This window comes from Schistocerca americana, chromosome 5 (assembly GCF_021461395.2).
Source record: "Schistocerca americana isolate TAMUIC-IGC-003095 chromosome 5, iqSchAmer2.1, whole genome shotgun sequence".
NCBI lineage: Eukaryota > Metazoa > Arthropoda > Insecta > Orthoptera > Acrididae > Schistocerca > Schistocerca americana.
In genome coordinates, this window is record NC_060123.1 from 589,927,894 (window position 1) to 589,954,144 (window position 26,251).

At 45.8% G+C, this 26,251-nt stretch overlaps 1 long non-coding RNA gene across 1 annotated transcript in view; it reads right to left on the reverse strand.

Annotated features, from left to right (window-relative positions):
* LOC124616782 overlaps window positions 1–15,665 on the reverse strand; it is a 166,049-nt gene extending 150,384 nt beyond the window's left edge. The window contains exon 1 of the long non-coding RNA XR_006979883.1: window positions 15,576–15,665. This is a non-coding gene — a long non-coding RNA (uncharacterized LOC124616782). The remainder of the gene's footprint in view (window positions 1–15,575) is intronic.
* Window positions 15,666–26,251: the final 10,586 nt, after the last annotated feature.

Below are 26,251 nucleotides of genomic sequence, written 5' to 3' on the forward strand. Positions count from 1 at the left end.
GAGGATATAAAATGTAGACTGGCAATGGCAAGGACAGCGTTTCTGAAGAAGAGAAATTTGTTAACGTCAAGTATAGAGTTAAGTGCCAGGAAGTCTTTTCTAAAAGTATTTGTATGGAGTGTAGCCATGTATGGAAGTGAAACGTGGACCATAAATAGTTTAGACAAAAAGAAAATAGAAGCTTTCGAAATGTGATGCTACAGAAGAATGCTGAAGATTAGATGGGTACATCACGTAATTAATGAGTAGGTATTGACTAGAATTGGGGAGAAGAGAAATTTGTGGCACAACTTTACTAGAAGAAGGGATCGGTTGGTAGGACATGTTCTGAGGCATCAAGGGATCACCAATTTAGTATTGAAGGGCAGCGTGGAGGGTAAAAATCGTAGATGGAGCGTGGAGGGTAAAAATCGTAGAGGGAGACCAAGAGATGAATACACAAAGCAGATTCGGAAGGATGTAGGTTGCAGTAGGTATTGGGAGACGAAGATGCTTGCAGAGGATAGAGTAGCATGGAGAGCTGCATCCAACCAGTCTCAAGACTGAAGACCACAACAACAACAACAATCATCTTTAACCCTAAATGGGACAAATATCAACTTCTCTCCTGCAGCAAAGAGTCTAGGAGTACTAACGGGTGAAAATATAAATTGGACTGTGCACGTAACCGCACTGTACAAGAAAGCGTTAGTATTTCTCCATGACCTAAAAAAATATAAAAATCTGTTCCCTCTTGACCTCAAAAAGAAACTTATACAAACACTTATACTTCCAGATATTGATTACAGCGATGTTATCCTGCAAGGACTTTCTCACGAACGCTCAAGGCGTCAATGACTGGTTATCAACGCCTGTGTTCGATATATCTGTGACGTTCGCTTCTTTGATCGTATTTCACCAACATATGCACGGCTATCATCGCTGGATGCAGACAATCGCAAAGATTTTCATACCCTTTCTTTCTTTTCACTGTCTTATCAACGTACACCCTCCCTTATATCTCTTCTCGAACTTAAATCTCTTCGCTGAAGAACACAGCAGAAACACTCATCCCCATCGGAGCAAAATCGTGTCTGTCCCACTCCATCGTTCAGCAGCTTTCTCGAATCCTTCTCGGCAGCATGAACCCGACTCTCGGGTGGCGTCCCTCATTATATTAGAGAAATAAATAACATTCCTAGTTTCAAAAGAGAGCTAACGGTATACCTACGCAACAATGACTACCACCTGTCTCTATGCACACGTTACGCTTTACATCCTTCTTTCCAACCAGATCTTCCCCATTTCCCACTGTTCTTAGCTGGTGCAGTCTTACTTAATTTCCCTTCCCCAGAAAATATTTTGCTCACCTATAAATTATTTTTATACCTACCACTATCATTATTATTATTATAACTATTACTATTATTATCATTATTATTGCATGATCATTATCAATGGCAGCAGCAACAGTTGTATAATTATTGCTTCTTAGTCAGTACTATTTATTCACATTGTCTCTATAGACACACAAATTAATTTTATTACTGTTTGTTGTATTAAAATTATCGTTATTTCTCAGGTAACTATCATGTATCAAAAAGTACTGCATGTATGAAATCAGGCTCCGATGATCATTGTAATAAAATAAGAGGAATCGGGGCTCGCGCGAAAAGGTTTAAGTGTTCGTTTTCCCCGCGCGCTGAAAATAGAGTGGAACTGGTTGGATGAACCCTCTGCCAGCCACTTAAATCTGAATTGAAGAGTAGTCAAGTTTACGTAGAGGTAAGAAAGAGGCCCGAAGACGCTAGTGTGATTAGGTTACATAAATAAATAGCAAAGTTTGCACGACTGACAGACAGCTGAGGTATACAACGTCCCTCTCTTACGTTATCCTGGCTTCTGTGATGTCAGGAAGTGCACAAGGAAAGAGAGAAGAATAAAGTATTGCAGTAAAAGCCTTGAATCCGCGCCTGGTTCGGATAGACTGTTTCACGTAGCTGCTGTTTGTTACATTCCCATAGAATCCTGTGAACACCTGGGACTGTGAGCCCATGACTGCCCTTCACAGGGCGCAATATCTCTCTGATTTTCTGAATCTCTCTGATTTTCTGACGCGGCCGAAAGACGGTTTTTATTTCATGTACGTTTACGATTCGCTAATTTTACTTGGTCTTGCTCTTCAGAAGGGACATCATAAGCTGATCCTTTAGAGTTCAGTTTTCCGGAGAAAAAATGGTTCGCATGGCTCTGAGCACTATGGGACTTAACAGCGGAGGTCGTCAATCCCCTAGAACTTAGAACTACTTAAACCTAAGGACATCACACCCATCCATGCCCGAGGCAGAATTCGAACCTGCGACGGCAGCGGTCGCGCGGTTCCAGACTGAAGCACCTAGAACCGCTCGGCCACAACGGGCGGCTTTCCGGAGAAAGCTGACTTGATTTCATATGCCGGATTGCCGCTTCGTCAGGACACAGAGGTTAGTGGTGTATTTCTGTGTCGAGACAGTTTTTGTTAGACGTAAGTGTCTACTTGTTCAACCACATCTACAGCCGGCCGGAGTGGCCGTGCGGTTCTGGGCGCTACAGTCTGGAGCCGAGTGACCGCTACGGTCGCAGGTTCGAATCCTGCCTCGGGCATGGATGTGTGTGATGTCCTTAGGTTAGTTAGGTTTAATTAGTTCTAAGTTCTAGGCGACTGATGACCTCAGAAGTTAAGTCGCATACTGCTCAGAGCCATTTGAACCATTTTTGAACCACATCTACATGATTACGCTTCAATTTTGCACATATGTTTTCGGCAGAGAAATGAACACCTAAATCTTTCTCTGGGCGCTCTGATTTCTCATGTTTCGTTACAGTGGTCATTTCTCTCCGTGTAAGGTGGGGCGGGGGGTTAATAAAATATTTTGGCATTCTGCGGAGAAAGTTGGTGAGCAAAATTTCCTGAAAAGATCTCGTCGCAGCGAAGAAAGGCTCTGCTTGTTTATAATTGCCGCCCCAACTCGCGCATTGTATCCGAGACACCGTCTCTCTCATATGTCGTGATAATAAAAACACAGCTGCAACTTTTTCAACGTTCACTGTGAATCTCATCTGGTAAAGATCACATACAGTACAACAATACCCGTAAGAGAAGAGAAAAGCGTAGTGTAGACATTTCCTTTCGTATTTGATATGCACCTCAAAAGCATTTACCACATTTTCTGAATGATAGATCGAATTGACGTTGTTCGTAACTATAATAAACATTTTGTTGAATCGACAGGCTTTAAGTTTGTGTGATGTATCGTGTGAGCATTCAACTATATGTGTTAAAATACTGAGCAAAGCTCTCTTTCGGGCAACATGGTAGAAAATGTGTGCGTTGAGCTGTTGGACGTGGATCGGTTTCCGACGCACCCAAGTGACCGAGCCTGCCATCAAAGTCCCGCCCCACTAGAACGTCTCCTTCCTTCTCACCGAGCGAGGTGGCGCAGTGGTTAGTAAACTGGACTCGCATTCGGGAGGACGACGGTTCAATCCCGCGTCCGGCCGTCCTGATTTAGGTTTTCCGTGATTCCTCAAAACGCTCAGGCAAGTTCCTTTGATAGGGCACGGCCGACTTCCTTCCCGATCCTTCCCTAATCCGACGATACCGGTGACCTCGCTGTCTGGTCTCCTCCCCCAAACTACCCGTGCATCCTTCGCCAGTTCGGGACTGAGCCTTACGTGTGAGGCTCGCTTGGCCACTGAACTGCTGCAATGTTTCCCCGTTACGAGGCTTTAACGCCTGCCGGTACCAAAACATCAGGGAGCTGTCGTGTTGTCGTTTAGATTCAGGCCCCCACAACCGCAGGAGTGGTCGACTGTGAAGAGCGGACAAATTGAATAGCTGGCCGGCGGCCATTAGAGTGGTAAACTGACGCGCGGAGTTCGAATGTTTATACGTCGCTTTTGGTTATAAAATGCCTTCCCTTGAGTTAGGTCACAAACATAATGCCTCATTTAAATGCTTTACTACAATATACTTTTTAATTTATGAACAAACAGCAACTAGTCACTGTTAATGAATTTATCTTACGTACTACATGAAATCAGCCGTAGCTAAAACTTATGTACTGGATCCCTAGCATTTTTCGTAGTTCATTTACGATAGATGTACGCAAAATGCATCAAAATACTGAAAGATTTGCCCACTATATTAATAGATATTTTCTGATGCTACCTTGCTTTAGATTTTATGACGAGAAGTGCGTTACATATGGCATAGTGCTTTGGCAACACACGACCAAATTATCAAGTTTCAACCTAACCTAGACCATGAAAACACTACCGATCAGCCAACTTTCTTCAAAATGATCAGAACATATAAAATGGTATTCTGTCGGTCGGAAATCTTGCCTCCTGACAGCGTGTAACCATTTTTGTAACAGCTGTGGTTTTGAGAAAGGAAACCTGAAAATAGATGCACAGACATTATGCTAATACCGTGTTACAAAAACATTTATTAAGCAAGTGCACTGACATACGAAACAACTTAAAATATTCACACACCTGTGAAATGTATTATTCGTTCCTTTCTCGAATTTATTTGTACAATTAATCGCTGCGTAACTCTTCACCATTGTACTTCTTTTGATTGGAATGTACAGACAGTAGAATTACGAGTAACAAATACTGTATGTACGCCCCAACAAATATACAACGTTGAATCAGGATCTTCATAAACAACAATACTACTAAACACATCAGACTACAACCACTATAATGGCGTCCAGCCGAAGGTTCAAATTGTCCCGCGACTGCAGCGCCATCAGTGAGTCTAGTTATTTTTTACAAGGTCTTTGTTTAGATTACTAACAGCGCCCATTACCGCGAATAGTTTGCAACCGTAGATCGTAGGTATAAAGGGCGAACCAGAACTCCGGGTACAAAATTTCGGAGGTTATGCAGGAGGAATTCCAGAGTGTCTGATATAAGGAACCCGCGGTGGATGTTACAGAGTAATTACATTTAGCTGGCTTTCTTGCTGCTGTTTGTCTTTGTCCGTATTGCACTTAAAACATCTGCACAACAGTGCAAATGTCGACGGCATGCGCTGTATGTCTATTCCGGAAACAGACGAGCTGCATCCACTCAGGGCGCCTCTTGGTGACGACAGTAATGCCCGCTTTAAGTATTCGAGCGTGTATTCAGTACCGCTCATTTCTGTCTTGCGTTTGTTTCTCCGCCAGTGTTAGTTGCATGTTGACAGTGGCACACAGCAGTATGGACAGGTTTACCGGTGAAGAAGTGGACGATTTACACCGTGTGTATGGCTTCACTGAATGCAAACGGCAGAGCGGCAGCTACGCTATGCTTCGCTGCTCCCTCAGCGACTGCAGTCCTATCACAGTACTTCTGCGAGTTGTTTGCATTACTCTGTGGTTTTCGTTTCATGGCTTGGCTGTCTGATGCAACAGGAGTTTTCGCTGTTGGCAACATATTTTCACGGAAACATAGGTAACCGGATAACAAACTGAATAAATATTAACCACGTAATAACTCTGTAACGAGCCACCGCAGACCAGGCATCCGTCGCATCTAAATAACTCAGAAAACGTGCCTGAATAAATTTCGAAATTTTGTCGGTGGAGTTCTCGTTCATCGTGTACATATACACAGCGCACGCCCGTAGCACGAACTGGTAAGGTTGGAAGCCAAATCTGAGTCACGTGACGCGGTGCAAAAAACGGAGCTAAGTGGATTCGACAGTTACAGTTTTTTCTCGTTTATAGCGGAAATCGAGAACTGATTTTAACAGCTGATCAACTTCTGTTAGCGATACTCCTTCAGAGTACTTTTTACCTAATTTCTCCGAAATTTTCGATATTTGGAAATGTGTGGTAAGGGGTATGCGACCAAACTGCTGAGTCATCGGTCCCTAGGCTTAAGCACTACTTAATCAAACTTAAACTAAGTTACGCTAACGACAACACACACACCCATAACCAAGGGAGGACTCGAACCTCCGACGGGGGGAGCCGTGCGAACCGTGACAAGACGCCTAAGACCTAACGGCTACCCTGGGCGGCTAAATTTTCGATATTAATGCTATGCTCATCGTTCTAAAATTTGGCCAGGTAATCGTAACACACTGTCTGAAACATTGTATTGACAGATCTTCATTTCTACAGACGGCAAAAATACAGTTGTTTAATAAATTCTGTATTTGTTGCACCGAGTATCAACTAGATCACTGTTTCCAAAGGGGAATATTAGTAACAGTAAAAGTTTATCTTTCGTGACTTTTATTTAATACGGTACAGATACCGAAACAGGGTCCAGGTAAGAAGCGTAATATATTCGAAAACTTAGACTAAAGAGAAAATTCTTGCAGTGAGACAGATATTAATATCCTGTCATGCCAAAAACTTCGTCATCCATCCAGTTTTACACATGAGGGCAAGGCATTTTAACAGACGGATACGCACGGACCAATGGCTTATCTCGCGCTTACATTAACTACATTAACCTGTGATCTCGCAATGTTAATCACTAAAATATGCTACCTACACAAATGTATTCCCGAAATTTCATTTCTATACATGAATTAGTTTCTCGTTTTTTCCGTCGGTGTATATACCATATGTGATCGAAAGTATCCGGACACCTGGCTGAAAATGACTTACAAGTTCGTGACGCCCTCCATCGGTAATGCTGGAATTCAGTATGGTGCTAGCGCACCCTTAGCCTCGATGACAGATCCCACTCTCGCAAGCTTACGTACAATCAGGTGCTGGAAGGTTTCTTGGGGAGTGGCAGCCCGTTTTCCACGGAGTGCTGCACTGAGGAGAGGTATTGATGTCGGTCGGTGAGGCCTGGCACGAAGTCGGCGTTCCATAACATGCCAAAGGTGTTCTGTAGGATTCAGGTCACGATCCTGTGCAGGCCAGTCCATTAGAGCGATGTTATTGTCGTGTAACACACTCCGCCACAGGCCGTGCGTTACGAACAGGTGCTCGATCGTGTTGAACGATGCAATCGCCATCCCCGGATTGATCTTCAACAGTGGCAAGCAAGAAAGTGCTTAAAACATCAATGTAGGCCTGTGTTGTGGTAGTGCCATGCAAAACGACAAGGGGTGCAAGCCTCCTCCGTGAAAAACACTACCACATCATAACACCACCGCCTCCGAATTTTGCTATTGACACTACACAAGCTGGCAGATCACGTTCACTGGGCATTCCATACCCACATTCTGCCATGGGATCGCCACATTCTGTTCAGTGATTCGTCACTCTACACAAAGTTTATCCACTGTTCAATCGTCCAATATTTACGCTCCTTGTACCAAGCGAGGCGTCGTTTGGCATTTACCGGCGTGATGTGTGGCTTACGAGCATCCGTTCGACCATGAATTCCAAGTTTTCTTACCTCCCGCCTGAAATCCAAGTTTTTTGACCTCCCGCCTAAATGTGATAGTACTTGCAGTGGATGCAGTTTGGAATTTCTGCGTGATGGTCCGGATAGATGTCCGCCTATTACTCATTACGACCCTCTTCAACAGTCGACGGCCTCTATCAGTCACCAGACGAGGTTGGTTTGTACGCTTTTGTGCCGTACGTGTCCCTTCACGTGGACACTGTCACATCGGAACAGTGGACCTAGGGATGTTTAGGAGTGTGGAAATCTCTCGTACAGACGTATGACAGAAGTGACACCCAATCACCTGACCACGCTCGAAGTCCGTGAGTTCCACGGAGCGCCCCATTCTGTTCCCTCACGATGTCTAATGACTACTGAGATCGCTGACATGGAGTACCTGGCAGTAGGTGGCAGCGCAATGCAACTAATACGAAAAACGTATGTTTTTGGGGTGTCCGGATACTTTTGATCACATAGTGTATGTGGTCTAACTTCTTTGCAAGTTGTTTGTAACTAAGTTTGCAATGTTGGTACCAAATACAGTCGGGTTGCTAGACTTTCGCAGGCAACGTAAAATTATCTCTGTAATGACTGCATCGACAGACGACTGGTAAGAGAACGTTCCAGAAGATACGCCGCACGGAGGCGCGCTAGGGAGAACTGCCACAAATTAGTGGCGAGTGTTCCTCGCGCGCGCACCGCAGGTAGATGCGCCGCGCATGCGCAGATAGCGCCTCGTTACGAGCCGCGCTGCTGGCGGCGCGTGAAACGTGGGCCAAGTCAATCCACGGCTGGGAACTCGCGCTCTGCACGCCGTCCGGGGCGCACGTTTCGAAATTACAAAAATATACGAGACTTCTGTCCGCAACTGACCGGATATCGATACGGACAGGGGTATCGTGTCGTGACGCCGTCCACTGACTCGTGGCTGGATGTGGTTAACACCGAAATTTGCACTGTATGCCTCATAGCTCTGCCAGAGGAAATCACGTAGCGGAAAGGCGGTTAGACGGCCGAGTACTGCAATTGTCATCTGCACCTGAGTGAGGCTCGGCTACGGTGACTACACTAAAACAGACCTGGGCTTTACCATCGCAAACGATCGTGTTTATGGGGGGTCCGACAACCATCGTGATACACGAGATAACAGTTGTCACTTCTCTGTTTTTATAGTTTCATTGTCCGTGATTATGCTACATTCATTTTATTATTGATGTTTATTTCAAAGCCACTAGGTTCAATACAGTGGGCACATGTATTAACTTTTTCCTACGTTAAATGTCAACAAACTGAAATATTTGCAAAGGCGTGATGCTCAGTATAGCACGCTCTTGTGTTTCACTCGTATGTGTGATTTCAAAAAATTGCACCCCCGAGCTATACAGGGTGATTTTACTAATTTGGGGAAAACTGCTGGAAATGATCGCCTGAGAACATAGAGACGTCGATGACTCAGAAGGAAAATGTTCCAACGCAAAAAATCAAGATTTTACAGCAGAACCATTCAAAATTTTTAACTGTAGCTGGTAAATAAGGGATTCATGTAAGAACAATGAAAATAGGAACAAATATTCTTTAATGCTCTAAAAACTTTCCAATTTTTAAATTTCGTCAACTTTTTGAATTATAACCTTACTTATTTAAATCCCTAAACAAAACTCTCATAGTCTCTTCGCGAGATATACGTAGGAGGGAGTAATATACCGCTTGACTCCTCAGTGAAGGTATGTTCTCGAAACTTCAACAAAAGCCTGTACCGAGCTACTGAGCGTCTCTCTTGCAGAGTCTTCCACTGGAGTTTATCTATCATCTCTGTAACGCTTTCGCGATTGCTAAATGATCCTGTAACGAAGCGCGCTGCTCTCCGTTGGACCTTTTCTATCTCTTCTATCAACCCTATGTGGTACGGATCCCACACTGGTGAGCAGTATTCAAGCAGTGGGCGAACAAGTGTACTGTAACCTACTTCCTTTGTTTTCGGACTGCATTTCCTTGGGATTCTTCCAGTGATTCTCAGTCTGGCATCTGCTTTACCGACGATTAATTTAATATGGTCATTCCATTTTAGATCACTCCTAATGCCTACTCCCAGATAATTTATGGAATTAACTGCACTTCCACTTGCTGACCAGCTATATTGTAGCTAAATGATAATGGATCTTTCTCTCTATGTATTCGCGGCACATTACACTTGTCTACATTAAAGTATACAAGCGATGGTAATAGCTCAAAAATGCCATTTTTTGAGTTGTAACACTTTCCTTAGCCATCGATATGGAAGGAACGCGTTCCGGGGGAGATGCTCGCAATAAAAGATCAGTGACTAACCGAACGTCTTCTCTGTATTCGACTTTCACCTCCACACTCAAGAGAGCAGTACTCTTCTCCACTACAGCTGCCACTGTACGTATTATTTTCGACGCTTGCAGCCCTTATTAGCTACAGACCCTGTAGCGTAGACACCACGCATGCTCTCTTAAATGTGGACTGAAACCCTAATACTAACAACCGGAAGGCGCCGCAATGGGCAGCTCTACACACTCCAGTGGTGGCCAGTTTCTTCGTGGAACATATCGAAGCACAGGCGCTGGGCTTAGTAGGTAGTAAACATAAGGCGTGGTACAGATATGCAGGCATCACCTTCGTTGTGTGGCGCTATGGCGAGGAATAGCTCGGTGACCTCCTAAGGCACCTGAACAGTGTCCACGCCAACACAAAATTTACTACGGAGGTACACTACTGGCCATTAAAGTTGCTACACCACGAAGATGACGTGCTACAGACGCGAAATTTAGCCGACAGGAAGAAGATGCTGTGATATGCAAATGATTAGCTTTTCAGAGCATTCACACAAGGTTGGCGCCGGTGGTGACACCTACAACGTACTGACATGAGGAAAGTTTCCAACCGTTTTCTCATACACAAACAGCAGTTGACAGGCGTTCCATCACGTTTCCGACTTTGATAAAGGTCGGATTGTAGCCTATCCCGATTTAGGTTTATCATATCGCGACATTGCTGCTCGAGTTGGTCGAGATCCAATGACTGTTAGCAGAATACGGAATCGGTGGGTTCAGGAGGGTAATACGGAACGCCGTGCTGGATCCCAACGCTAGCTGTCGAGATGACAGGCATCTTATCCGCATGGCTGTAACGGATCGTGCAGCCACGTCTCGATCCCTGAGTCAACAGATGGGGACGTTTGCAAGACAACGACCATCTGCAACGGACAGTTCGACGATGTTTGCAGCAGCATGGACTATCAGTTCGGAGACCATGGCTGCGGAAACCCCTGACGCTGCATCACAGACAGGTGCGCCTGCGATGGTGTACTCATCGACGAACCTGGGTGCACGAATGGCGAAACGTAATTTTTTCGGATGAATCCAGGTTCTGTTTACAGCCTCATGATGGTCGCGTCCGTGTTCGGCTACATCCCGGTGAACGCACATTGGAAGCGTGTATTGGTCATCGCCATACTGGCGCATCACCCGGCTTGATGGTATGGGGTGCCATTGGTTACACGTCTCGGTCCACCTCTTGCTCGCATTGCCGGCAGTTCAAACAGTGGACGATACATTTCAGATGTGTTAAGACCCTTGGCTCTAGCCTTCACTCGATCCCTGCGAAACCCTACATTTCAGCAGGATAATGCACGACCGCATGTTGCAGGTCCTGTACGGGCGTTTCTGCATACAGAAAATGTTCGACTGCTGCCCCTGGCAGCGTATTCTCCAGATCTTTCAGCAATTGAAGACGTCTGGTGAATGGTGGCCGAGCAACTGGCTCATCACAATACGCCAGTCACTACTCTTGATGAACTGTGGTATCGTGTTGAAGCTGCATGGGCAGCTGTACCTGTACACGCCATCCAAGCTCTGTTTGACTCAATGCCCCGGCATATCGAGGCCGTTAATACGGCCAGAGGTTGTTGTTGTGGGTACAGATTTCTCAGGATCTATGCACCCAAATTTTGTGAAAATGTTATCACATGTCAGTTCTAGTATAATATATTTGTCCAATCTGCATTTCTTCTTGGTGTAACAATTTTAATGGCCAGTAGTGTAGAAAAGAACCAACAGTTTGTTACGAGGGATGGCGAGAACCTTCGCTGCAGTGTGTTTCGAAAACCGACACAGATAGACCGATACCTCCACAAGCTGTCAGACCACCATGCGAGCCAGAAAAGAGAGATGATAAATGGGCTTGTAACGCGCTTAAGACGAATATGTGGTCCGCAGCTCGGGCGGGAGATACATGTCTGTAAGTGTTCTGCGGTGCGGTGAGTACACCTGTCACGTCCCCTTTATGTAACGTCACCTTAGAAAAAATGTTGAATTACTGTGCTGATAAACATCTTATTTGATTTTCAAACAGCTGAGCAAAACTGAACGTACTCAGACATTCACTAAAGTGACACACAATATTTTTAGCGCAACGCAATCTGACTTTCAGTAATCCCTACAAAAGAATGGCTCTGACTTACAATAACCTATACATTTCATGAATTATTACCTCACAAAAATCTTCGTTACTCGAACTACTGCAATACAGCGACGCCAATACTGCCAGCTAAATAAAAGATTCGAACTACTGAAGGCACTAACTACTGATAAGCATAGTTAGCAAATGAACGATTCATATATTTATCAGTTCATGACATCCAGTCTTACAAATTTACTGTCTCTGATGGACACACGTCCAGATCATCCGCTCTCAAAACTCCGCCATCTCTCTCCCCACATCCACCACTGCTGGCGGCTCACTTCCCTGCGCAACGCTACGCGCTGTTAACATGTAACTACGCACTACAATAGAGAATTTTTCAACAATGCAAATCAGACACAGACTGCACACAGCACAGCCAGTGATTTTCATACAGAGCGCTAGTTGGCGTTACCAATATAAAAACCTTAACAGCCTACTTACACACCGCCAGTCACACGAAAGTGTCACGAAACGAAACACTCGGCGAAGTGACACTTATGAAAAAGAAATGTCGGGTACGGGCACTCTGGCATACATTGCCACGGTGACCGGCAGAACCTGCCGCATATTCCGCCAACACGTTGTAAAGACTATTTTTAAACCGAGAAAGAAGATCAAAAAGTGTCTCAGATAGGGAAAGGACAAAAAAGGGACCCACTTGCAATGTCCGGAATGCACCGCGTGCCTTGTACATGTAAGTAGGCTGTTTAGGTTTTTATGTTGGTAACGCCACGTAGCGCTCTGTATGAAAATCACTGGCTGTGCTGTGTGCAGTCTGTGGATGGTCCAAAGGCTCTGAGCACTATGGGACTCAACTGCTGAGGTCATTAGTCCCCTAGAACTTAGAACTAGTTAAACCTAACTAACCTAACGACATCACACACATCCATGCCCGAGGCAGGATTCGAACCTGCAACCGTAGCGGTCTCGCGGTTCCAGACTGCAGCGCCAGAACCGCGCGGCCACTTCGGCCGGCAGCAGTCTGTGGAATATTCACTATTGTAGTGTTGGGCAGTTGCATGTGAACAGCGCGTAGCGTTGCGCAGTTGGAGGTGAGCCGCCAGCAGTGGTGGATGTGGGGAGAGAGATGGTACAGTTTTGAGAGCGGACGATCTGGACGTGTGTCCGTCAGAAAAAGAAAATTTGTATTACAGGATGTCATGAACTGATACACATATATTATGACTTTTGAGCACTATTAAGTAAATACTTTGTCTGTTCTCCATTAAACTGTTTCATTTGCTAACTATGCCTATCAGTAGTTAGTGCCTTGAGTAGTTAGAATCTTTTATTTAGCTGGCAGTAGTGGCGCTCGCTGTATTGCAGTAGTTTGAGTAACGAAGATTTTTGTGAGGTAAGTGATTCATGAAATGTATACGTTATTGTTAATCAGGGCCATTCTTTTGTAGGGAGTATTGAAAGTCAGACTGCGTTGCAAAAAAATAAAATAAAAATAAAATAATAATAATAATAATAATAGTAATTGTGTGTCAGTTTAGTGTTGATCAGAATAAGTAAAGACAGTAATGTCTGAGTACGTTCAGTTTTGCTCACCTGTTTGAAAATGAAATAACGTAAGAGGTTTATCAGTACAGTAATTCATGAATTTTTTTAAGGGGATGTTTCAAAGTCTATGTTGGAATGACAATCAATCAGTACCATGATCACCGAACAATAAGCGGCATTGTAGGTTGGGGCAGGTGGAGAAATCGGCCGTGGTTGTCCACGCGTTGTGCGAGACCTAGCACGTAGTAAAATTCGACGACACCGAGCTTCTTGCGCGGAGAAGAGCTCCACGCGTGCTTGCTCAGGAGAGCCTTAGAGGTGCACAAACATGACAACAGCTTCAAGAAGAAATAAGAAAGACTCAAGGTGAACGAACCCTCTATTCCTGTGCTTCAGCGAACGTCCGTATCAGGTATTAAGCGGAGAACCGCAGTGGTAATGACCACAGAAAAGCCCTCTCGGGCTTTCGTGTGCTAGGTACATACGAGTGTGAGTCAAATGAAAACCTTAAATTTGTAATAACAAATCGAAATTTCGCACCGTTATCCTGTAAGTTGGTAAGCGTGCTACAAAAAGAGTTCAGAATGGCCTGTAGGTGGCAGCGTAGTGCAAATGCACACATACCGTCGCAGTATCAGCATAAAGATGGCCGCCCTACTTGCGACTTGCATCAGGGAAGAACAGCGTTCTGTTATTCGGTTTTTGCGTAGTTAAGGTGTGAAACCTATTGAAATTCATCGACGAATGAAGGTTCAGTACGGTGGTGCATGTTTGTCACAGCAGCAAGTCTACGAATGGAGTAGGAAGTTCGCAAATGGTGTGACTTCAGTGGAAGATGCTCCTCGTTCAGGTCAGGCACAACGAGTTGTGACTCCACAGAACATTGCAGCAGTTGAAGCCATAGTGAAGGAAAACCGCAGAGTGACACTGAACGACATTGCAGCATGTTTACAGATTAGTCATGGGTCAGCATATCACATTGTGCATGATATCCTCCAGTTTCACAAAGTGTCTGCAAGATGGGTGCCACGGCAGCTGACTCCTGAAATGAGAGAACGACGTGTTGATGCTTGTGAAGAACTTCTTCGGCGCTTTTGAACGAGAAAGTGATGGCTTCCTTGCAAGAATCGTTACTAGGGACGAAACCTGGGTTCACTTCCACCAACCGGAAACGAAGAGAGCGAGCAAGAAATGGCGCCATTCCTCATCACCAAAACCAAAGAAGTTTCGAACGGAGCCGTCAGCAGGGACGGTTATGCTGACTCTCTTTTGGGACGAAAAAGGCGTCATTTTGGAGCGTTACATGCCTAGAGGGACCACAGTTCTCCCAAAAAATCATCTGCGGTCTGCAGTCAAATAAAAGCGAGGTGGATTGTTGTCTGCAGGTGTCCTTTTGCAACATGACAATGCAAGGCCCCACACTGCCCGCACAACAGTTGCAACAATCACAGACCTCCACTTTGAGAGTCTTCCTCATCCACTATACTCACCAGACTTTGCCCCAAGTGATTTCCATATGTTTGGACCACTTAAAGACGCAATGGGAGGAAAGAAGTTCCGTTCTGATGAAGAGGTACGCCACGCGGTGCATGAGTGGTTGCGCGGACTACCAAAAGAATTTTTTTTCTGAAGGAGCTTAGGCCCTTTGTAAGCGCTGGAGGACTTGCATTGAGCGTGGCGGAGATTATGTTTAAAAGTGACACAGCTTTGTACCAATTCTGCACAATAAATAATATTTTAAACAAATATTTAAGGTTTCCATTTGACTCACCCTCCTATAATCTCTGGCCGCGAGCTCACTCCAGTGTGCCACCAGCAATAAAGAGTCAAGCTTTGATAATGCCAGACACTCTTGCTAGCGAAACGTATTCTTTCAGTCATTAAAACCTACGCTGTCAAAGATGTTTCATCTCCTCATTCATTCCCTAAAATAGTTGCCACGCCTGCTGAAGCGCCCCGCCGACAACCGGGCCTCTGCAACACAGACTGAACTGGTGGCGCATTGTGTCCCGGCCAAGTGGTATGAATGAGCCTGTGAGGCGGCGCGCGGCCTGTTTCGCAACGCGCCAGCTGCAAGTTCAAATGCCGCTCCTCGCTTTCGGCTGTCGCGGTTGGCAGCAGTGCGATTCAGCCAGTGCGGGAGCTGCATCGTTAAGCGCAGCCGTTCACTTCTGCAGGTGTGTGCCACTGATTCAGAGGCGCGCACGTACCTGTCTGTGCTCGGCGTCACCTTACTGCTAGCGGGATCGAGCCGGACGGGCAGTTCTCAATATGGCGGGGCCATCACTGCGGTGTCTCCTGCGGAAAGAAGATAATTTGTGTCATATATTCCACCGGCAAAGCCACTACACATCACAAATAAAAGCTGTAAAAGCTGGGGGAATCCCGCCCTATGCGAAGCACCGTTTTCTAGTATTCTTTTCACGCAGCCATTTTCCAGTACTTTATGTGTTCCCGTCTATTTGTTTATTTTGTTTCATTTAGTTGTGCATATTAACCTCTTAGAACTACTGATAGTTTAGGAGAGCCAGCCATGACAAAACTCTACCATCTGGTGAGCAAAATGTATGAGACAGGCGAAATACCCACAGACTTCAAGAAGAATATAATAATTCCAATCCCAAAGAAAGCAGGTGTTGACAGATGTGAAAATTGCCGAACTATCAGTTTAATAAGTCACAGCTGCAAAATACTAACGCGAATTCTTTACAGACGAATGGAAAAACTGGTAGAAGCGGACCTCGGGGAAGATCAGTTGGGTTTCCGTAGAAATGTTGGAACACGTGAGGCAATACTAACCTTACGACTTATCTTAGAAGAAAGATTAAGAAAAGGCAAACCTACGTTTCTAGCATTTGTAGACTTAGAGAAAGCTTTTGATAACGTTAACTGGAATACTCTCTTTCAAATTCTGAAGGTGGCAGGGGTAAAATACAGGGAGCGGTAGGCTATTTACAATTTGTACAGAAACCAGATGGCAGTTATAAGAGTCGAGGGACGTGAAAGGGAAGCAGTGGTTGGGAAAGGAGTGAGACAGGGTTGTAGCCTCTCCCCGATGTTATTCAATCTGTATATTGAGCAAGCAGTAAAGGAAACAAAAGAAAAATTCGGAGTAGGTATTAAAATTAATGGAGAAGAAGTAAAAACTTTGGGTTCGCCGATGACATTGTAATTCTGTCAGAGACAGCAAAGGACTTGGAAGAGCAGTTGAACGGAATGGACAGTGTCTTGAAAGGAGGATATAAGATGAACATCAACAAAAGCAAAACGAGGATAATGGAATGTAGTCAAATTAAATCGGGTGATGCTGAGGGGATTAGATTAGGAAATGAGACACTTAAAGTAGTAAAGGAGTTTTGCTATTTAGGGAGTAAAATAACTGATGATGGTCGAAGTAGAGAGGATATAAAATGTAGACTGGCAATGGCAAGGAAATCGTTTCTGAAGAAGAGAAATTTGTTAACATCGAGTATAGATTTAAGTGTCAGGAAGTCGTTTCCGAAAGTATTTGTATGGAGTGTAGCCATGTATGGAAGTGAAACAAGAACGATAAGCAGTTTGGACAAGAAGAGAATAGAAGCTTTCGAAATGTGGTGCTACAGAAGAATGCTGAAGATAAGGTGGGTAGATCGCGTAACTAATGAGGAGGTATTGAATAGGATTGGGGAGAAGAGAAGTTTGTCGCACAACTTGACTAGAAGAAGGGATCGGTTGGTAGGACATGTTTTGAGGCATCGAGGGATCACAAATTTAGCATTGGAGGGCAGCGTGGAGGGTAAAAATCGTTGAGGGGGACCAAGAGATGAATACACTAAGCAGATTCAGAAGGATGTAGGTTGCAGTAGGTACTGGGAGATGAAGAAGCTTGCACAGGATAGAGTAGCATGCAGAGCTGCATCAAACCAGTCTCAGGACTGAAGACGACAACAACAACAACGGGTGTGTTGTCGAAATTACGGCCCAGTAGTGCCAGAGTAAGTGTTTTGTATGGCACAGACAGCAAGAAACCTGAGAAGTGCAGTCACATGTGAACATCATGCTCACTGTGCTCAGTTTTAACGACGTAGTGCGTGGTAAGTTCTCGTCACAAGACTGAACAATCTACAGGTTGAACGTACTTTGCTTGATGCAATCCAGAAGAAAACGGCCGGATTTGTGGCGAAACAATTCATGGCTTTTATCCCAAAATAATAAACCTGCCAACAGTTCGTCACTTGGTTGTGATTTTTTAGCCAAAACCAATACTGTAACGATGCACCAGTCTCCATTTTCGGCGCATGCAACCCCTTGTGGCTTACCTGTTTCAAAAAATTATGAAAACTGTGACGAACGATCACCAGGATAAAATAAGAGAAATCAGAGCTCGTACGGAAAGATATAGGTGTTCATTCTTTCCGCGAGATTGGAATAATAGAGAACTGTGAAGGTGGTTCGATGAACCCTCTGCCAGACACTTAAATGTGATTTGCAGAATATCCATGTAGATGCAGATGTAGATCGCTGAGAGACCTAACAGCTGTCCGTAAAATCGAGTTCTTGAAGTGTTTGGTGGATAGATAAAAGCGGTGGCGTTCAAAATACAAAAATTCCCGGTGTGTTTTTGAACACACCTCGTATGACTGTCTGGGCCTTCTGAACATCGTCCCACACAACGAACGCCAGAGCGACCTTTGGACGCTGGTAACTGATAGAGACAGAGCCGGATTGCTACGTCCGACAAGCGCTATCGTCGCGAATATGCACGAGAGTCTTTTGATCCCCACCGCTTACAGAGCAGACAACAAAATAACACTTGATAAGGCGAGGCCACTTTCGCATAAATCCTTCGCGTGAGAACCGCTCGCCACGGTGCTGACGTCACGCACGCGTCGTTGACAAGATCCACACCGTCTGGCGCGAATTCCTGCCAGTGGGTTTTCAGATCGCGCCTTAAACGCGTTTCTGTCGTAGCTACTGCTCCTAAACAAGTTGTTCTCGCACCGAGCTATTGGATTCCCAGTGTGGCGGCGTGCCTGTTGTCGAATGTGTTGCGGCTGGCGATTGTGCACCAGGTGCTCCGATTCAACTCAGAAGCTCCACATGTTTCGCTGCATAATCTAGGTCAATAAGCAAAGCTCAGTCAAGAGAAGCTGTGAACGTTTACACTGCTTGTGTCCCTACACTGAATCATTTTAAAACAGCTGATAGTTCTTTTTACTTTCCGAGGCCGGCCGTTGTGGCCGAGTGATTCTAGGCGCTTCAGTCCGGAACCACCCAGCTGCTTACGCTTGCAGGTTCGAATCCTGACTCGATGGGTGTGATGTCCTTAGCTAAGTTGGCTTTAAGTACCTCTAAGCCTAGGGGACTGATGACCTCAAATGTTAAGTCACCTCTTGTACGCATTGACGGCACTTTGAATAGTGGACGTTACATTTCACATGTATTACGACACGTGGCTCTACCCTTCATTCGATCCCTGCGAAACCCTACATTTCATCAGGAAAATGCACGACCGCATGTTGCAGGTCATGTACGGGCCTCTCTGGACACAGAAAATGTTCGACTGCTGCCCTGGCCAGCACATTCTCCAGATCTCTCACCAAGTGAAAACGTCTGGTCAATGGCGGCCGAGCAACTGGCTCGTCACAGTACGCCAGTCGCTACTCTTGATGAACTGTGGTATCGTGTTGAAGCTGCTAGGGCAGCTGTACCTGTACACGCCATCCAAGCTCTGTTTGACTCAATGCCCAGGCGTATGAAGGCCGTTATTACGGCCAGAAGTGGTTGTTCTGGGTACTGATTTCTCAGGATGTATGCACCCAAATTGCGTGAAAATGTAATCACATGTAAGTTCTAGTATAATATATTTGTCCAATGAATACCCGTTTACCATCTGTATCTCTTCTTGGTGTAGCAATTTTAATGGCCAGTAGTGTATTAGCTGGGTGGCCAATTGCAAATGTACTATTTACCGTGGGCCAAGCTGTATAAGCAATGTCCTTCCTTTTTTTTCTGCAGTGTGCTAAAGTGGGTTTCAATCCTTTGTTTTTACTGTCTGGAACAGCGCTAGGAGACGCTTGCAGCGAAATGCTAGTCCAATGCCTCACTCCTTACTTTTGTAAGGACCTCGTACTGCCGGCCGGGTGGCCGAGCGGTTCTAGGCGCTACAGTCTGGAACCGCGCGACCGCCTGGGTCACAGGTTCGAATCCCGCCTCGAGCATGGATGTGTGTGATGTCCTTATATTAGTTAGGTTTAAGTAGTTCTAAGTTCTAGGGGGCTGATGACCTCAGAAGTTAAGTCCCATAGTGCTCAGAGCCATTTGAAGAGGATAGCAACAAGGGAAAGTAATATCGCTGTTTAAAGAATGAGACAGAAGGAGCTGTCAGAATTATAGAGGGATTAATTTACTGGATCCAGTACACGAGGCTTACCTTAGGATCTTTTAAAAACCTCGTACTCGCGAGCCTATCTGCTCTCCCAGAAGCTCCAGAACCGCCGCTTACACCACCATCCTCACGAAATGCTGCACTGACGGGAAGGAATCCGGACGTCATTAGCAGAAGCGACAACAATACGCAATCACCTGGCGGTCTTCCGCGGATTCAGAAGCCGCCGTCCTTGTATAACGCCGTGGCGAAATCGCGCCCGCGACCTCGATGTGCAAATGCGTCTGCCGCGTTAACTGGCAGTAGCGATACAAACCGAACGCCTCGAGCTGTTTGGCCAGGTTTCACTTACTGTGCTCCTACATCACGGGTGATGAAGGTACGGGTTTGACGAATCGTCAATAGCCCGGTTATAGGAAACTGTAGCATCTCGTCTGTGTTCGTTGCTTCCACAAGACTCGAAGTGCCGCCGTTACGTTACCGCCGGAAATGTTTCGTCACTCACATGTTTTCTTCCCTGCATGCAGTTCGTGCCCGAGTCGGTTCGAGTCGGAAGTTTTCGTATTCCTCCAACCCATTATTCTCAGCGGAGAATATGGGTATAACTTATTTCGTCAGTCGTCATGTTTTCTTTCCCACACGCAGTCGATTCTGGAAGCGCCTCCAGTATTCGTAATCCTCCAGTTACATACTCCCAGGTACGTTTTGCGCGTGCAATGGATGGCGTGTGTGACCGAACTGTGCGGGATCTGTGTGTGTCTCTAACATATATTAGTTTTGTCTTCCTAAATTAGGCAATCTTCAGCGCAAGCCAGAAGGACAATTGATGGGTCTTTATACAACTGACACACATTCCAGCCCGTTATTTCTGCCGATATACTCAGCTAACTCTTGAGATGTTCACCGTAATTCACCACCGGTTCTGTAGCAAGGTACTGTGACAGAAGTGTTAACATTTTAAATGTCGAAGTGCCATGTTCCGCACTTTATTTGAACAAATAGTACCAAAATAACGCACTTTTCATAGTTATTTAATCTGCCGGCAGCTAGGAACGGCATTCTTTCTCGTTGCACCCAGGCTGTAATACAGAAACCAACCCACGCGGCGATCTACTTCCAGAAGTATGATATCAAATCTGACATCGAAAAATAACTTTAACCACGAATCTGCCATCGCAAAATAACCATTTGACCTGCAGTTCCTGCTCCGTCACATTTTATCCGCTATTCATATGTTAGTTGATCACTAAATATTACTGCAGCAGTTTGACGGTTATGAAATAAGAGAAGTGCCAGAATTTGGTTCCTTTCAAACTTTAAGAAACAAAACGTCTCCACAGCAAGGAGAACGGCTGTGAGGTGGCGTCCAATTGGGGCACGGCTAAGTGGGCTGTGCCTGAAGGACCACTGCTGGGACCAAAAAAGTGGTTCAAATGGCTCTAAGCACTATGGGACTTAACATCTGTCATCAGTCCCCTAGACTTAGAACTACTTAAACCTAACTAACCTAAGGACATCACACACATCCATGCCCGAGGCAGGATTCGAACCTGCGACCGTAGCAGCAGCGCGGTTCCGGACTGAAGCGCCTAGAACCGGTCGGCCACAGCAGCCGGCACTGCTGGGACCAGCATTGTTTCTTATATATACCAGTGACATGCCTTCTAATATGATAGGTGAGTCTAAAATACACTCCTGGAAATTGAAATAAGAACACCGTGAATTCATTGTCCCAGGAAGGGGAAACTTTATTGACACATTCCTGGGGTCAGATACATCACATGATCACACTGACAGAACCACAGGCACATAGACACAGGCAACAGAGCATGCACAATGTCGGCACTAGTACAGTGTATATCCACCTTTCGCAGCAATGCAGGCTGCTGTTCTCCCATGGAGACGATCGTAGAGATGCTGGATGTAGTCCTGTGGAACGGCTTGCCATGCCATTTCCACCTGGCGCCTCAGTTGGACCAGCGTTCGTGCTGGACGTGCAGACCGCGTGAGACGACGCTTCATCCAGTCCCAAACATGCTCAATGGGCGACAGATCCGGAGATCTTGCTGGCCAGGGTAGTTGACTTACACCTTCTAGAGCACGTTGGGTGGCACGGGATACATGCGGACGTGCATTGTCCTGTTGGAACAGCAAGTTCTCTTGCCGGTCTAGGAATGGTAGAACGATGGGTTCGATGACGGTTTGGATGTACCGTGCACTATTCAGTGTCCCCTCGACGATCACCAGTGGTGTACGGCCAGTGTAGGAGATCGCTCCCCACACCATGATGCCGGGTGTTGGCCCTGTGTGCCTCGGTCGTATGCAGTCCTGATTGTGGCGCTCACCTGCACGGCGCCAAACACGCATACGACCATCATTGGCACCAAGCCAGAAGCGACTCTCATCGCTGAAGACGACACGTCTCCATTCGTCCCTCCATTCACGCCTGTCGCGACACCACTGGAGGCGGGCTGCACGATGTTGGGGCGTGAGCGGAAGACGGCCTAACGGTGTGCGGGACCGTAGCCCAGCTTCATGGAGACGGTTGCGAATGGTCCTCGCCGATACCCCAGGAGCAACAGTGTCCCTAATTTGCTGGGAAGTAGCGGTGCGGTCCCCTACGGCACTGCGTAGGATCCTACGGTCTTGGCGTGCATCCGTGCGTCGCTGCGGTCCGGTCCCAGGTCGACGGGCACGTGCACCTTCCGCCGACCACCGGCGACAACATCGATGTACTGTGGAGACCTCACGCCCCACGTGTTGAGCAATTCGGCGGTACGTCCACCCGGCCTCCCGCTTGCCTACTATACGCCCTCGCTCAAAGTCCGTCAACTGCGCATACGGTTCACGTCCACGCTGTCGCGGCATGCTACCAGTGTTAAAGACTGCGATGGAGCTCCGTATGCCACGGCAAACTGGTTGACACTGACGGCGGCGGTGCACAAATGCTGCGCAGCTAGCGCCATTCGACGGCCAACACCGCGGTTCCTGGTGTGTCCGCTGTGCCGTGCGTGTGATCATTGCTTGTACAGCCCTCTCGCAGTGTCCGGAGCAAGTATGGTGGGTCTGACACACCGGTGTCAATGTGTTCTTTTTTCCATTTCCAGGAGTGTATTTCCGTTTGCTGATGTCACTAGCTTGGTAGTAGTGAAGGATGCTGACTGTAGCACACGCAATGTATCAAACACTGCAACTTAAGACGTAAGTTAATGGCTTGTTGAAAATAAACCGATTCTAAATCATAGTAAGACTCAGTTTTTACTGTTTTTAACACATAATTCAACAACTAAAACTAACGTTTTAATTACACAGAATAGGCATATAATTAGCGACTCTGAACATTGTAAATTCCTAGGTATTTACCTGTTACGTCGTCATGGAAATCCCATGTTCAGGACCGTGTGAAAAAACTAAATGCCGGTATATTTACCATTACAACAGCATCTGCTAAAGCTGAGCTTCCAAAACGAAAATTAGTCTACCATGCTTGTTTTCATTCGCTTATGACACACATCATTATATTCTGGGGTAACCCTTACCATTCACAAAGGGCATTTGTCACTCAGAAACGGGCAATTTAAGAGATATATTGTGGAAGTTCGTTTACCTGTTCTCATGAGTGCAGTAACTGCTCAGTGGAAATGACGTCCAGTAATGAAAGTGACCAGTAACGAGTACTTTGTACCCCGTATGTGTCACCGCAGTACCGAATACATACGGTACAGCCTGTGGTCGTTGCTTTTACAGCCCTATTAGAGAGGAGGAGGAGACCGGATACGACAAGGATATTATGATGGGTATCAGCCGTCTCCTACTCACGGAGACCATCCGCTCTGCTTCAGAGACAGACTTTCACGAACTTCTTCCTCAGCTTTTACATCTGTAAGTAGAGCGGCTTTATGCCGGAAATCGACCTCTGCATGTGCCAATTTACTTGTGATATCCTTCTTGCTTAGGAAACCGTGAGCAATCTTGCCTCTTAAACAGAAGAATTCTTTGACTTCTTCCATGTTAGTCATCGCCTTCGCGTTTGCTTTGTTTATCCTATGTCTGTTGCTTTGTTTATCCTATGTCTGTGCTAGGCACTCTGATGATTCCTTTACTGGTTTGCTAAGCATTCTTAGGTGCAGCCGGGAGACAGTATAACGTCATCTGCAAAACGTAGCATTCGTATCTCTTTCCCTTGTACTTTTATCTGTTTTCGAACTTTTTTTCACTTTCGAGTTCTCTTCTTCGAAGTAAAAGTTGAAGCACGGTGATGGTAAAATGCAAGCAGGCCTTTCAGCTTTCTTTACCTTCCAGTCTTACTACCCTCACTTTTGTTTTTATAGATTAATCACCTATGTTCGCCAGCCCATATCTCCTAACAATTGCGAATACCTCATTCCCTTTTACAATGACGAAGGCTTCCTTCACTCTACTTTCAATAACAAAGCAAATTTGAAAACTGCTTCTCGACTATCTTTTCTCTACTTGAAACCAAACCGATCTTCGTACATCCCTTTCTATTCTTCTGAATGTAACGTCGGTCATCTATTATCAAGTGTGATACGTCCATTTATATGAAATAAATTAAAGACACTGAAATGAAACTAACGGATTGATGGGGATGAATATACTGGATGTTCCAGAAGTCTTTCCCTGGTTAAAAACATTCATAAGACATAGATATGACACGACAAATACTTTGTATCTTGAATTGCATGTGACATATTGAAGTGTTTGTGTACGCACGTACTTACTGTTAGCTTGTTACAGGGCCCACTGATGTAACAACAGCGGAATCGAATAGCAATTGCAAACAACATATAGAAAACCACAAAAAAATGGTTCAAATGGCTCTGAGCACTACGGGACATAACATGTGAAGTCATCAGTCCTCTAAACCTAACTAACCTAAGGACATCACACAGCCGGCCGCAGTGGCCGAGCGATTGTAGGCGCTTCAGTCTGGAACTGTGCGACCGCTACGGTCGCAGGTTCGAATCCTGCCTCGGGCATGGATGTGGCTCTGAGCACTATGGGACTTAACATCTATGATCATCAGTCCCCTAGAACTTAGAACTACTTAAACCTAACTAACCTAAGGACATCACACAACACCCAGTCATCACGAGGCAGAGAAAATCTCTGACCCCGCCGGGAATCGAACCCGGAAACCCGGGCGTGGGAAGCGAGAACGCTACCAAACGACCAGGAGCTGCGGACGGCATGGATGTGTGTGATGTCCTTAGGTTAGTTAGGTTTAAGTAGTTCTAAGTTCTAGGGGACTGATGACCTCAGATGTTAAGTCCCATAGTGCTCAGAGCCATTTGAACCATTTTTTTGACATCACACACATCCATGCCTGAGACAGGATTCGAACCTGCGACCCAATGTGCCCTCTGGTATCACGAGACACGGTCAGCAAAACAGTCCAGAGGACCACAGAAAGCTACCAGATGTTAGAAACATCAAGATGCAAACAGGGAACGTAGGCGACCTCCGTAGAACAGGCAGGTCTGCACCTACGGCGCAGGCAGTTCAAACAGTGAGAAGATACCTTCATGAGTAGTCCCAAGAAAGTCAGCCCGCAGAGCTTCATGTGAGCTGCCGATTCCGACGACATCAGTGCACCGCATCCGACATAAACAACTTATTTTCCCTGCATCCAAAGTCAAGATCGTGCAGTCACTCCAAACAACGGGTTACAGTGCCGTTTATGACTTTGCTATGCCGTGCTGGCTGAGATTGAGGAAGACGATCACTATCTGAAACGTGTCCTTCTCCCAGATGAGGCCCCACGTCATTTGAACGATGTTGTCAACCGGTTTGGCGGTCCGACAATCCGCATGCTGAGTGTGAGGCGGTCAGAGACAGCCCTAAGCTGAACGTGTCGTGCGGTCTTATGCACGATAAAATAATAAGACCTTTTTTTCTTAAGTGAAACGACAATCATAGCCAATACTTGCCCTGGTATGTTGCAGGTATCTGTTGCGCCAGCAGAACATCCTGAACTTAATTTTCCAACTGGCGTTAGAAGTTCGTGCCTATTTGGATGCAACATCTCCGGAAAGATGCATTGGGGTGGTGGTCCGGTCAACTGGTCTCCACGATCACTGGACATACAACACCACTGAATCCTGACGTCATAACATCCATACCTCAAGAAACATTTTTACCAACACATTGGTGGATCTAGAAAGTCACACTGATATCCTTCGAGCAACGAAAAGAACACACGACGAAATATATACACTGCTGGCCACCGTAAATGCAACTCCAAGAAAGACAAGAGGTAGCACAACAAGATTTATTTTGTAGATAACACGTTGACCAAGTATCAAATGATTACGTTTACAGACGTCTGTGACATGTGGTTCCTGCCAGAATCAGTAGCCAGAGTAGCCGCCATTGTTGGAGATCACCGCTGCCACACGTCTCGGCATTGAGTCAAAGAGACGTTGGATGTGTTCCTGGGGTACAGCAGCCCAAGCAGCTTCCACACGTTGCCAAAGATCATCTGGTGTGGCAGCTGGG